We start from the raw sequence: 14,756 nt of genomic DNA, 5'->3' as shown, positions 1-14,756 counted from the left end.
TTGCTGATGATATGATTATATACTTAGAGGAACCAGGAAATTCCACCAGAAAACTCTTAGAACTCATAAGTGAATTCAGTAAAGTAGCAGGATACAAGATCAATGCTCATAAATCCAATGCATTTTTATACATAAGTGATGAATCTTCAGAAAGAGAAGTTAGGAAAACTACTCCATTCACAATAGCCTCAAAAAAAATAAAATACTTGGGAATCAATCTCACAAAAGAGGTGAAAGACCTCTACAATGAGAACTACAGAACACTAAAGAAAGAAATTAAAGAACACCTTAGAAGATGGAAAGATCTCCCATGTTCCTGGATAGGCAGAATTAATATTGTCAAAATGGCCATACTACCAAAAGTGCTATACAGATTCAATGCAATTCCAATTAAAATCCCAATGATGTACCTTGCAGAAATAGAGCAAGCAATTATGAAATTCATCTGGAAGAATAAGAAACCCAGAATTGCTAAAGCAATCCTTCGCAGGAAAAATGAAGCAGGGGGTATTGCAATACCTGAACTTCAACTTTACTACAAAGCAATAGTAACAAAAACGGCATGGTATTGGTACCAAAATAGACAGGTAGATCAATGGTACAGAATAGAAGACACGGACACAAACCCAAACAAATATAATTTCCTCATACTAGACAAAGGGGCCAAAAATATGCAATGGAGAAAAGATAGCCTCTTCAATAAATGGTGCTGGGAAAATTGGAAATCCATATGCAACAAAATGAAAATAAACCCATATCTCTCACCGTGCACAAAACTAAACTCAAAATGGATTAAGGACCTCGGAATCAGACCAGAGACCCTGCATCTTATAGAAGAAAATGTAGGTCCAGATCTTCAACATGTCGGCTTAGGACCAGACTTTCTCAACAGGACTCCCATAGCACAAGAAATAAAAATAAGAATCAACAACTGGGATAGATTCAAACTAAAAAGCTTTCTCTCAGCAAAGGAAACTATCAGCAATGTGAAGAAAGAGCCTACAGAGTGGGAGAAAATCTTTGCCAATCATACTTCAGATAGAGCACTAATCTCCAGAATCTATAAAGAACTCAAAAAACTCAACACCAAGACTACAAATAATCCAATCGACAAATGGTCTAAGGAAATGAACAGACACTTCACAGAAGAAGACCTACAAACAATCAACAAACATATGGAAAAATGTTCAACATCTCTAGTAATAAAAGAAATGCAAATCAAAACCACCCTAAGATTCCATCTCACCCCAATCAGAATGGCGATTATCAAGAACACAAGCAACAACAGGTGTTGGCGAGGATGTGGGGAAAAAGGTACACTCATACATTGCTGGTGGGGTTGCAAATTAGTGCAACCACTCTGGAAGGCAGTATGGAGATTCCTTAAAAAACTTGGAATGGAACTACCATTTGACCCAGCTATCCCACTCCTTGGCCTATACCCAAAGGACTTAAAATCAGCATACTACAGAGATACAGCCACATCAATGTTCATTGCTGCTCAATTCACCATAGCCAGATTGTGGAACCAACCTAGATGCCCTTCAGTTGATGAATGGATAAAGAAACTGTGGCATATATATACAATGGAATATTACTCAGCCATAAAGAATGATAAAATTATGGCATTTGCAAGCAAATGGACGAAATTGGAGAATATCATGCTAAGTGAGATAAGCCAATCTCAAAAAACCAAAGGAAGAATGATCTCGCTGATAAGTGGATGATGATACATAATGGGGTGTGGGAGGGGTTAGTTTTAGGGTTAGAGTGAGGGTTAGGGAGGGGGGCAAGAATGGGGGAAGGAAGGACTGTATAGAGGGAAAAGAGGGATGGGAGGGGTGGGGGGAAGGGGAAAAAAATAACAGAATGAATCAACCAACATCACCCTATGTAAACGTATGATTACACAAATGGTATGCCTTTACTCTATGTACAAACAGTGAAAGAACATGTATCCCATTTGTTCACAATAAAAAATAAAAAAAAAAAAAAAAAAAGAGTAAACAAGAACCATTCTGAGATACATTGTAAACAAAATGCCTAACATAGAAAAAAAGAAAAGAGTATTAAAAGCTGAAAGAAAAAATGTCAGATCACATCTAGAAGTAAACCAATAAGGTCACTTCTGATTTCTCAACTGAGGACCTAAAATCAGAGGGCCCAGAACGAGATCTTACAATCTCTGGAAAGATAGCAATTGCCAGTGAAGGCTGCTATATTTAGAAAACTACATTTCAGAATTAAAAGAGAAATAAAATCTTCCCATGATAAGGATAAGCTGAAAGAATTCATGATCACTAAGTTGGCACTACAAAAAATACATAAGAAACACTACATACAGAAGAACTCAAAAACAAACTCCAGTGTTACCAAATAAATGAAGCTTTCTAGAAGACCAATTAAATAAATGAAGATTAAGACTGAGTTAAGTACAACTAACAAATCAAAATGGCAGGAAATAGCAAACATCCATCCATAATAACACTGAATATAAATGGTCAGAACTCTCCAATTAAAAGACATAAATTGGCATAATGGATTGTAAAAAAACAAGATTCAACTATAAACTGTTTGCAAGAGACTCATCTCATTGGCATGAACATTCATAGTATGATAGTAAAAGGGTAGAAAAAGATATTCCATGCAAACAGAGCCTAAAATCAAGCACAATTAGCTCTTCTTCTGTCTGACATAGCATATTTCAAATAAAAATTAATAAAAATAAACAAACTCACTACATACTGGTAAAGGACATGATCCAACAAGAAGATATAATGATAGTAAATACTTATGCCCTAAATGTTCATGCACTTAATTACATAAAACAAGTACTTCTTGACATTAAATCTCAGCTAGCTCCCAATGCAATAAGACTTGGTGATTTCAACATACTCCTCTCATTAATAGGTCATCCAGACCTAAACCCTATAAAGATACTTCTGATCTTAGTAATACTATTAATCTAAAGGATCTAACAGACATTTATAGAATATTTCATCCAAATACAACTGAATTCACTTTCTTCTCAGCAACTCATGGAACTTTTTCCAAAATAGATCACGTTATATATAATAATATAAGTCTTCAAAAATTTCAGATGAAATGTAACAATTCTCTTTATCTTAAAAGATCATAATGGAAATAAGTTGAAATCAACAAGAAAAATTATACAAACTACATAAAGACATAGAATTTGAAAAATACTCCTTTAAATGAATTCCTCATAGAAGAAATGACAGGGGAAATTAAAAATTTCTAGATCAAATAGGAATAGTGAAACAACATACCAAGATCTCTAGACACTATGAAAGCAGTTCTAAGACAAAATGCTCAAAGAATTAAAATTATTAAAAATAAATGAAAAGAAAAATTTCAAATAAGGAGTATGATATTATGTCTCATGGCTCTGGCAACACCAGAATAAACTAATTCCAAAATCAGCAGAAGGCAGAAAATAATGAAGATCAGAGTTTAAATTAATGAAGTTGAGAATAAAAATGATACAATGGATCAAACAGTTGGTTCTTTGGAAAGATAAGCAAGATTGATAAACACTTAGGCACAGGCAATGACTTCCCCAATAATATTCCTAAATCTCAAGAAATAAAACCAAGAAGTGGGATACCATTAAACTGAAAATTTCCTGCACAGAAAAGGAAACAATTAGAAGCTTGAAAAGAGAGCCTGGAGAGCAGAAGAAAATCTTTGCCAGGTACTCTTCCAACAGGGGATTAATAATCAGAATATACAAACTACTCTAAAAACAACAATAAAAATTTAATAACCCACTCAATAAATAGTCAAAAACTCTAGAGACATTTCTTAAAAGAAGAAATACAAATGGCTAACAAGTACATGAAATAAAAAAATGTTCTTGGCAATCAGATAGATGCAAATGAAAACTACACTGAGATTTCATCTCACTCCAGTCAGAGTGCCAATCATTAAGAATATAAGTAGATCACTGGTTGGTCGGAGTCGCAGAGCGAGCTGGCGGGTGAGCCAGGCCGCCTACATCACGGAGGTAGGCAGCAGGCAGCTATCCTGCCCAGTCAGCAGGTCAAGGACAGATGTCATAACTGAGTGACCCGGCCTGACCCTTGCACCTAGGTCGGTGCCATCACTGGTTGGTCGTAGTCGCAGAGTGAGCTGAAGGGCGAGTCAGGCCGCTTGCATCTCAGAGGTAGCAGGCGGGCACCCAATCCGCCTGCCTTGCGGAGCTGGGAGGCAGGTAGCCAACCTGCCCAACCACCAGGCCAAAGACAGACGCCATCACTGAACAATTCCGCCTGACCACCACCCCGAGGTTTGTTGCCATCACAGAGTTAACCAGAGGCTTCTTTATAGGCTGGTGCAGGCATTTTGAATTACTCCTGCGGGCACAGCCATCATCATTGGAAGGGCAACTCACTTCCTGAGACACTTACAGGAGGCTAGAGGACCTTTGACAAGACTTAGGAGCAAAGAAGAGGAGGTATTGAGAGACTCAGGACCAACTCAGAGCCACCAGGGAATATACCCCACCTGAAGGCCACCACTCCTAGAAGGCCAGCTTCCTAGTGAAGCACTGCATTATCAAGTTCCTCCAAGACTTCAGGCTACTGAAGGCTAAGAGGTGAGTTCTTGGAAATCTACGGAGACAATATTAGTCAAGAGAGGAAATCTGCAATATCCCAGAGTTTCACTACTAGAGTTACTCATACTCTGAACAATATGAGAAAACAAGGGAAGAAAATGTCCCAAACAAACCTAGATACTATATCAATAAAACCCAGTGACAGCACAGCAGAAGAAATGTCAGAAAGGGAGTTCAGAATGTACATAATCAAAACGATCAGGGAAGAAAACGAGGAGATGAAAGGGCAAATGCAGGCATTGAATGATTGCACCAATCGACAGTTAAAAGAGCAAATACAGGAAGCAAAAGATCATTTCAATAAAGAGTTAGAGATATTGAAAAAAAATAGACAGAAATCCTTGAAATGAAGGAAACAATAAACCAAATTAAGAACTCCATAGAAAGCATAACCAATAGGATAGAACACCTGGAAGAGAGAACCTCAGATATCGAAGACAAAATATTTAATCTTGAAAACAAAGTTGAACAAACAGAGAAGATGGTAAGAAATCATGAACAGAATCTACAATAACTATGGGATATCATGAAAAGGCCAATTTAAGAATCATCGATATTGAGGAAGGCTTAGAAAAACAAACCAAAGGACAAACAATCGATTCAATGAAATATCAGAAAATTTCCCAAATCTGAAGAATGAAATGGAAAATCAAGTACAAGAGGCTTATAGGAATCCAAACACACAAAATTACAACAGACCCACACCAAGGCACATTATAATGAAAATACCTAACATACAAAATAAAGACAGAATTTTAAAGGCTGTGAGAGAAAAGAATCAAATTACATTCAGGGGGAAACCAATATGGATATCAGCAGATTTTTCATTCCAGACCCTAAAAGCTAGAAGGGCCTGGAACAACATTTTTCAAGCTCTGAAAGAAAATGGATGCCAACCAAGAATCTTATACCCAGCAAAAGTTACCTTCAGATTTGGCGATGAAATAAAATCCTTCCATGATAAACAAAAGCCAAAATTATTTACAAAAGAAAGTCGGCATTAAAAAAACATTTTCAGCAAAATATTCCATGAGGAAGAGATGAAAAACAATGATGGATATCAGCAAAGGGAGGAACTACCCTAAAGAAACAACCAAATAAAGAAGAAATCAAGTTGTGTCAAAAAAAAAAAATTAGCCAAATGACCGGGAATACAAATCATATCTCAATAATAACCCTGAATGTTAATGGTCTGAACTCATCAATCAAAAGACATAGACTGGCAGATTGGATTAAAAAGAAAGATCCAACAATTTGCTACCTGCAAGAGACTCATCTCATAGAAAGAGATACCCACAGACTAAAGATGAAAGGATGAGAAAAAACATACCATGCACATGGACACAGCAAAAAAGCTGGAGTATCCATCCTCATTTCAGATAATGTGGACTTCAAGCCAATGTTAGTCACAAGGGATAAAGAAGGACATTTCATATTGCTTAAGGGAAGCATAAATCAGCAAGACATAACAATCATAAATATCTATGCCCCAAACAGTGGCTCATCCATTTATGTCAAACAAATCCTTCTCAATTCCAGGAATCAAATAGACCACAAAACAATAATACTACATGATTTTAACACACCTTTCTCACCACTGGAGAGATCCTCCAAACAAAAATTGAACAAAGAAACCATAGATCTCAAAAACACAATCAATAATTTAGGCATAACAGACATTTATAGAATATACCATCCAACAAAGAGCGAATACACTTTCTTCTCAGCAGCACATGGATCCTTCTCTAAAATAGACCACATAATATGCCACAAATCTATTGTTAGCAAATACAAGAAGATAGAGATACTACCTTGTATTCTATCAGATCATAATGGAATAAATTAGAAATAAATGAAAGAGTAAAAAACAGAAACTACTCCAACACCTGGAGATTAAATAATACGCTATTGTATGATGAATGGATAACAGAAGATATCAGGAAAGAAATTTAAAAATTCTTAGAGGTAAATAAGAACAAAGACACATCATATCAAAATCTATGGGACACTATGAAAGCAGTACGCAGAGGAAAATTTATTTCATGGTGCATTCAACAAAAGAAGAAAAAAATCAACAAATAAACGACCTAATACTATGGCTAAAAGCCCTAGAAAAAGAAGAACAGAGCAACACCAAAAGTAGTAGAAGACAGGAAATAGTTAAAATCAGAGATGAAATCAACAAAATTGAAACAAAAGAAACAATCTAAAAAATTGACAAAATAAACAGTTGGTTCTTTGAAAAAATAAACAAAATTGATAAACCCTTATCCCACTAACAAAGAGAAAAAGAGAGAAAACTCAAATTACTAAAATTCGGAATGAACAAGGAAATATCACAACAGACATGATTGAAATACAAAACATAATTAGAAGCTATTTTGAAAATCTATACTCCAACAAAATAGAAAATCTCAAAGACATCAACAGGTTTCTAGGGATATATGAATTACCTAATCAGAACCAGTAGGACATACACAATTTAAAAGACCAATTTCAAGTAATGAAATAGAAGAAGTCATCAAAAGCCTACCAACAAAGAAAAGTTCAGGACCTGATGGGTTCTCAGCCGAGTTCTACAAAACCTTTAAAGAAGAGCTCATTCCAATAATTCTCAAAGGATTTCATGAATAGAAGAGGAGGGAATCCTCCCAAACTCATTCTATGAAGCCAATATCACCCTGATACCTAAACCAGAGACACATCGAGGAAAGAAAATTTCAGACCAATATCCTTAATAAACATTGATGTAAAAATTCTCAACAAAATCTTAGCAAATTGCATACAAAAATACATTAAAAAGGTAGTACACCACGATCAAGTGGGTTTTATCCCAGGGATGCAAGTTTGATTCAACATCCGGAAATCAATAAAAGTAGTTCACCATATCAACAGGCTTAAAATCAAGAATCACATGATTATTTCGATAGATGCAGGAAAAGCATTTGATAAAATACAGCATCCCTTCATGTTCAAAACAATAGAAAAACTAGGGATAGTGAGAACATTCCTTAACTTTGTAAAGGCCATCTACGCTAAGCCCATGGCTGATATTATTCTAAATGGTGAAAAACTGAAAGCATTCCCCCTAAAAACTGGAACAAGGAAGGGATGCCCTCTTTCATCACTTCTATTCAACATTGTCCTTGAAACTCTAGCCAGAGCAATTAGACAGACCAAGGAAATTAAAGGGATACAAATAGGAAAAGAAGAACTCAAATTATCCCTATTTGCTGATGACATGATTATATATTTAGAGGAACCAGAAAATTCCACCAGAAAACTTTTAGAACTCATAAGTGAATTCAGTAAAGTAGCAGGATATAAGATTAATGCTCATAAATCTGATGCATTTTTATACATAAGTGATGAATCTTCAGAAAGAGAGGTTAGGAAAACTACCCCATTCACAATAGTTTCAAAAAAATAAAATACTAGAGAATGAATCTAACAAAAGAGATGAAAGACCTCTACAATGAGAACTACAGAACACTAAAGAGAGAAATTCAAGAAAACCTTAGAAGATGGAAAGATCTCCCATGTTCTTGGATAGGCAGAACTAATACTGTCAAAATGGTCATACTACCCAAAGTGCTATACAGATTCAATGCAATTCCAATTAAAATCCCAATGACGTACCTTATAGAAATAGAGCAAGCAATCATGAAATTCTTCAGGAAGAATAAGAAACTTAGAATAGCTAAAGCAATCCTTAGCAGGAAGAGTGAACTGGGGGATATCGCAATACCAGAACTTCAACTCTACTACAAAGCAATAATAACAAAAATGGCATGGTACTGGCACCAAAATAGACAGGTAGATCAATGGTACAGAATAGAGGACATGGACACAAACCCAAATAAATACAATTTTCTCATACTAGACAAAAGGTGCCAAAAATATGCAATGGAGAAAAGATAGCCTCTTCAACACATCTTACTGGGAAAACTGGAAATCCATATGCAAGAGAATGAAACTAAACCCCTATCTCTCACCTTGCACAAAAATCAACTCACAGTGGATCAAGGACCTTGAAATCAGACCAGAGACCCTGCATCTTATAGAAGAAAAAGTAGGTCCAAATCTTCAACTTGTTGGCTTAGGATCAGACTTCCTTAACAGGACTCCCATAGCACAAGAAATAAAAGCAAGAATCAATAACTGGGATAGATTCAAACTAAATAGCTTTCTCTCAGCAAAGGAAACTATCAGCAATGCAACGAGAGAGCCTACAGAGTGGGAGAAAATCTTTGCCACTCATACTTCATATTGAGCACTAATTTCCAGAATACATAAAGAACTCAAAAAACTCTACATGAAGAATACGGATAACCCAATCAAAAACGGGCTAAGGATATGAACATACTCTTCACAGAAGATCTACAAGCAATCAACAGATACATGAAAAAATGTTCAACATCTTTAGTAATAAGAGAAATGCAAATCAAAACTACTCTAAGATTCCATCCCACCCCAATTAGAATGGTGATTATCAAGAATACAAGCAACAATAGGTGTTGGAGAGGATGCGGGGGAAAAGGTACACTCATACATTGCTGGTGGGGATGCAAATTAGTGCAGCCACTCTGGAAAGCAGTGTGGAGATTCCTTAGAAATCTTGGAATGGAACCAACATTTGATCTAGCTATTGCACTCCTCAGCCTATACCCAAAGGACTTAAAATCAGCATATTACAAAGATACAGCCACATCAATGTTCCTAGCTGCTCAATTCACAATAGCCAGATTGTGGAACCAACCTAGATACCCCTCTGTTGATGAATGGAAAAAGAAACTATGATATATATATATATATATATATATATATAGATATAGATATATATATATATATACACACTACACACACACACACACACACACACACACAATGGAATATTACTCAGCCATAAAGAATAATAAATTTACGGTATTTGCAGGCAAATGGATGCTGTTGGAGAATATCATGCTAAGTGAGATAAGCCAATCTCAAAAAACCAAAGGATGAATAATCTCACTGATAAGCAGATGATGACACATATAGGGGGTGGGAAGGGGGCAAGAATGGAGGAAGGAGGGACTCTATAGAGGGATAAGAGAGGTGGGAGGAGAGGGGGGGGTGGAAATAACAGAATCAATCAAAAACTATTACCCTAGGTAAATATATGATTACCCAAATGTTATGCCTCTATTTCATGTACAGAGAAACAAGATGTATCCCATTTGTTTACAATAAAAATGAATTTAAAAAAAGAATATAAGTAATGATAAATGCTGTTGAGGATGCAGGGGAAAATGGTACAGTCATATAATGTTGATGTGATTGCAAATTAGTCCAAATACTTTGGAACGCTTTATATAGATTGCTAAAAAGAGTAGGATGGAAGTGTCATATATTGCATTCCTTGGTATTTATGCAAAAAGATCCAAAGTCAGCACTCCATAGTGACACATGCATACCAATATTTATAGCACAACAGTCCACCATATCCAAGTTGTGATACCAGTCTACATGCCTTTCAATAGATGAATGGATAAAGAAAATGTGATATATATACACCCAGTGGATGTATACTCAGCCATAAAGAAGAATGAAATTATGTCATTTGCTGGTAAATGAATGTAACTGGAAAACATTATGCAAAGTGAAACAAGTCAGTCTCAGAAAGTCAAGGGTTAAATGAATTCTCTCATATATAGAAACTACAGAGATAAAAATAATAATAAAGGGGGATATTGTGAAAATCAAAGGGAGAGCAATAAAGTAGAATAGAGTACCAAGTGTTTTGGGGAGAAGTGAGACAAAGAGGAAGAACTTGGGCATAAAAGTTGACCAAAAATGCTATGTGCATATATAAATAAATCACAATTCATTTCTATTTTATATATGAACTCCATGCACTGATTTGTAAATAAATAAATGGAAAATGAATTGAGTAAAGGAAGGGACTCGGGAGGAAGGAGTGGAAAGAAGGGAAGAGTTCTGGAGATTGATATGGAGAAAGCAATGTTAACAATCATGATATGTCAAAATGAAACCCAATATTTTGTATCTAGAATGAACTAGAAATAAAGATATTAAATAAATAAAAATACAATTCATGCCATTGAAGCAAATGTGCAATTTTAAATGTTTTTATTCTTTATTCAATTTTAATAGGCTGAACCTCAGAACATCCAACTGTATTATTTTGACGAAATTCAGTCCTCAATAAAATTATTCTATACAAAATAATTGATTGGGTGTTTCTAACTTATAATCTTAGTCACTCGTTTTCATTTTCTTGATTTGCATGCATATCATGCAAAGATATATTCTTAACTTAAAAACATATGTCTTGCTGAAGATTATATAATATTGGGTTATGTGCTTTTAAATCCATACATAAATAAATGCTACTTTTCCACTTTTTGTAACTTCAATATAATGTTTACTTTAATAAATATTAATTTACATCTAGTCTATAAACTATGTATAGTACTTAACTATATATAGTTCTATAAATACTAAACTATATATAGTACTTAGGAGCATAGCATAATTTATCATTCTATAGCAATGAATATTTGATTATTTTCATTATTTCAATTTTAGAAATGATGTGACAATGTACCCTCTCCTATCGAGTAATGAGATTATCTACAATATATAATGGGAAGAGGAATTGCTGGATCTTAAAGGATGACAATTTTAATTACATTAAATATTGCTATAGTGTTCTTTAAAATATACTTTAAATAAGAAACATCAGTTTTTCCATAATTAATTTTTTCTGGAATTTTTTATTTTCTTAAATGTGTAGGATGTATCTATATATTTTGAATACAAAATTCTTATCTTTCACAGACCTTAAGGATATCTCCTTCCAGTGTTTTCTTGGGCTACTATATTTTACTACAGAGTATAAGAATTACAGTATAATTTAATAATTTTAAAATATATTTTTTAAACTATCAGAAATGTGAAGAGAGAGCCTACGGAATGGGAGAATATCTTTGCCAACCATACCTCAGATAGAGCGCTAATTTCCAGAATCTATAAAGAACTCAAAAAACTCTACACCAAGAATACAAATAATCCAATCAACAAATGGGCTAAGGAAATGAACAGACACTTCACAGAAGAAGATGTACAAGTAATCAACAGATATATGAAGAAATGTTCAACATCCCTAGTAATAAGGGAAATGCAAATCAAAACTACCCTAAGATTTCATCTCACCCCAATTAGAATGGCGATTATCAAGAACACAAGCAACAATAGGTGTTGGCGAGGATGTGGTGAAAAAGGAACACTCATACATTGCTGGTGGGGTTGCAAATTAGTGCAACCACTCTGGAAAGCAGTGTGGAGATTCCTCAGAAAGCTTGGAATGGAAACACCATTTGACCCAGCTATCCCACTCCTTGGCCTATACCCAAAGGACTTAAAATCAGCATACTACAGAGATACAGCCACATCAATGTTCATTGCTGCTCAATTCACCATAGCCAGATTGTGGAACCAACCTAGATGCCCTTCAGTTGATGAATGGATAAAGAAACTGTGGCATATTTATACAATGAAATATTACTCGGCAATGAAGAATGATAAAATTATGGCATTTGTAGGCAAATGGATGAAATTGGAGAATATCATGCTAAGTGAGATAAGCCAATCTCAAAAAACTAAAGGACGAATGATCTCGCTGATAAGCGGATGAGGACATATAATGGGGAGTGGGAGGGGTTAGCATTAGGTTTAGGGTTAGGTTTAGGGTTAGGGATAAGGAGAGTGGTAAGAATGAAGGAAAGAAGGACTGTATAGAGGGAAAAGAGGGGGGGGAGGGGTGGGGGGGAAGGGAAAAAATAAACATCATTGCCCTATGTAAAAAAAAAAAAAAAAAAAAAAACGTAAAACAGATCACACTAGAAAAATAAAATAAATAAAATAAAATATATTTTTGCTTTTAATATTAGAATAAGTTTTCAATGCATTATGAGATATTTAATGTAATTAAAATTTATTTTTTGTAAGCACTGTAACATGAAATTATTTTTTTCCATATTGGTGACCATCTAATCAATAGCATACTCAACAGATACTGTGGCATATCTGTCTAGGTCTCCTAGTCCCTTGGTATAATATTAGTGTTCTCATTTTGGCTTTCTTTTAAAAATTCTTTTAATTTTTGTGTATTGTTATCTTTCATATGCGGAGAATTAGTCAATTCTCAAAAAATAGTAATGAGAGAATCGTATTTTGAATGAAATTACATTAAATTATTATTTAAATTGTAAAAAAACTAGTGATTTTTATGCTGATGATTCATTCTATTCATGAATATTTTATACTTCTATATTTATTCAGGTCTTTTAAAATGTCTGTTGATAAAGTTTCAAAGTTAGCTTCATGAAGTATCTGTACATTTTGTTGCTATTTTTCATTTATACTCTATCAATTCTATGATAAATATTTTTATATTTTCTAATAAGTAAGTACATATACAGAAGAAAATCAGCATTTTTAAAAATGTTGATCCTGACAACTATTTTCTTAATCTAATTGTCTGTACATTGTTTCTTTTGATTTTTATATGAATACAGCAGTGCTTGCAAATAATGCCACTTACCTTAACCTTCTTATCTCATTTTTCTTCTCTTATTGCATTGACCATGATTTGCAATACTACAATATATAAGAGAAATGATAGTAGGAATACTTTTGTTTATCCCAGCTGCATCTCTAGAATTCTTCTGAAAAAGTTTTCATGGTTTTCAAACTTGCTATTTTTGAAGTCCTTGATTGAGTTGTACTAAAATACGGTCAGTTTCACAGTAGAATCTAAATTTCCTGTACCCCAAATTAGAAGGATAAAACAATAATTTGAAAATAATTATGCTGTTAACTTAATGGTAGTAACATCAAAAAACTGATGCATATATTTAAATGGAGACTAGATTGTCAATTTAGTACGGAGTTGCAAATTTACATAAAATAAATAACAAAGATGAACAAATTATTTCTGTTTTTTACCAGGAGATGAATTAGAAAATATTATAGAAAGAATTATAAATCACTTATTGAAAGACACTCAATAATAATTGAACAACTCTTGAATTAGATGAATATATACCTATTAAGTAAGAGAGATGCTTGGTAAAGTTCAATGCATACCATCTACTATCTTGAGGGTGGACTAACCTAAGTCACTTCAAAGAGTAGGGAATAAGAAAATAGTAACTTGACAGTGCAGATATCTGACTAGTACTATATTAGCCAAGTAATAAAGGTTAAGATCACCAATAATGTCACGTGAATATCCTGTTCTTCCCATTTCACATGGCAAGAAGGGCATTTGTCCAATGTAATAAACTCTTACAATTCCCACCTAATCATAAGAAAATCAAATGGAAAACCTAGATATGGGAAAATACTACAGAATATCTGGACAGTACTTTCAAAGGCACTCAAGTTTATAAAAGAAATAGCAAAGATTGAGAAATTATCACAGATCTAAACAACTTGTGTGACATAACAGCTAAATGCAGTATAGTAATGGGCAATGTAAAACAAACAAAAAGGCATATTAGGAAAGGGCATTATTAAAACACTGGCAAAAACCAAAATCTGCAATTAGGTATACCATCATCAGTTTGCTCCTGTTAACAATATAAACACTGGATGAGAGTTGTACTGCACTATTTGTGAAACTTCTCTAAATATCAAACATTATTCCAAAATTAAAAAAAAATTATAATGATCTGAGTTTTCTTCTTTATTTTTTAACACTTTATCTGGTTTAATGGTTGTACATCTTTAAAATATGGAGATAGAGTTTTGTCTTTATCCTTCATCCCTATTTATCTTCTAGTGAGTCAATTAACTTTTCTCATATAATATCCTGTCATGGGTCCATTAATGCATTCTAGATTAGGCGAGAGGCTAGAACAGGGTACCACAAGGTTATGATGAGTTCAGACTCCACAGCAACAGGACTGTGCATCACTTCTCTCCCTCCCAAACCATTTCTGCTCCATTACTAGAGAGTGTAGGCTCTGACATAGCCATGTATTCTAAACTTCCTATGAAATTATCTATTCATGTGTTAAAAATAAATATAATTTAAAAGAGATTAATT

Source organism: Sciurus carolinensis, chromosome 13 (genome assembly GCF_902686445.1).
Source record: "Sciurus carolinensis chromosome 13, mSciCar1.2, whole genome shotgun sequence".
NCBI lineage: Eukaryota > Metazoa > Chordata > Mammalia > Rodentia > Sciuridae > Sciurus > Sciurus carolinensis.
This window is presented reverse-complemented; position numbering follows the sequence as displayed.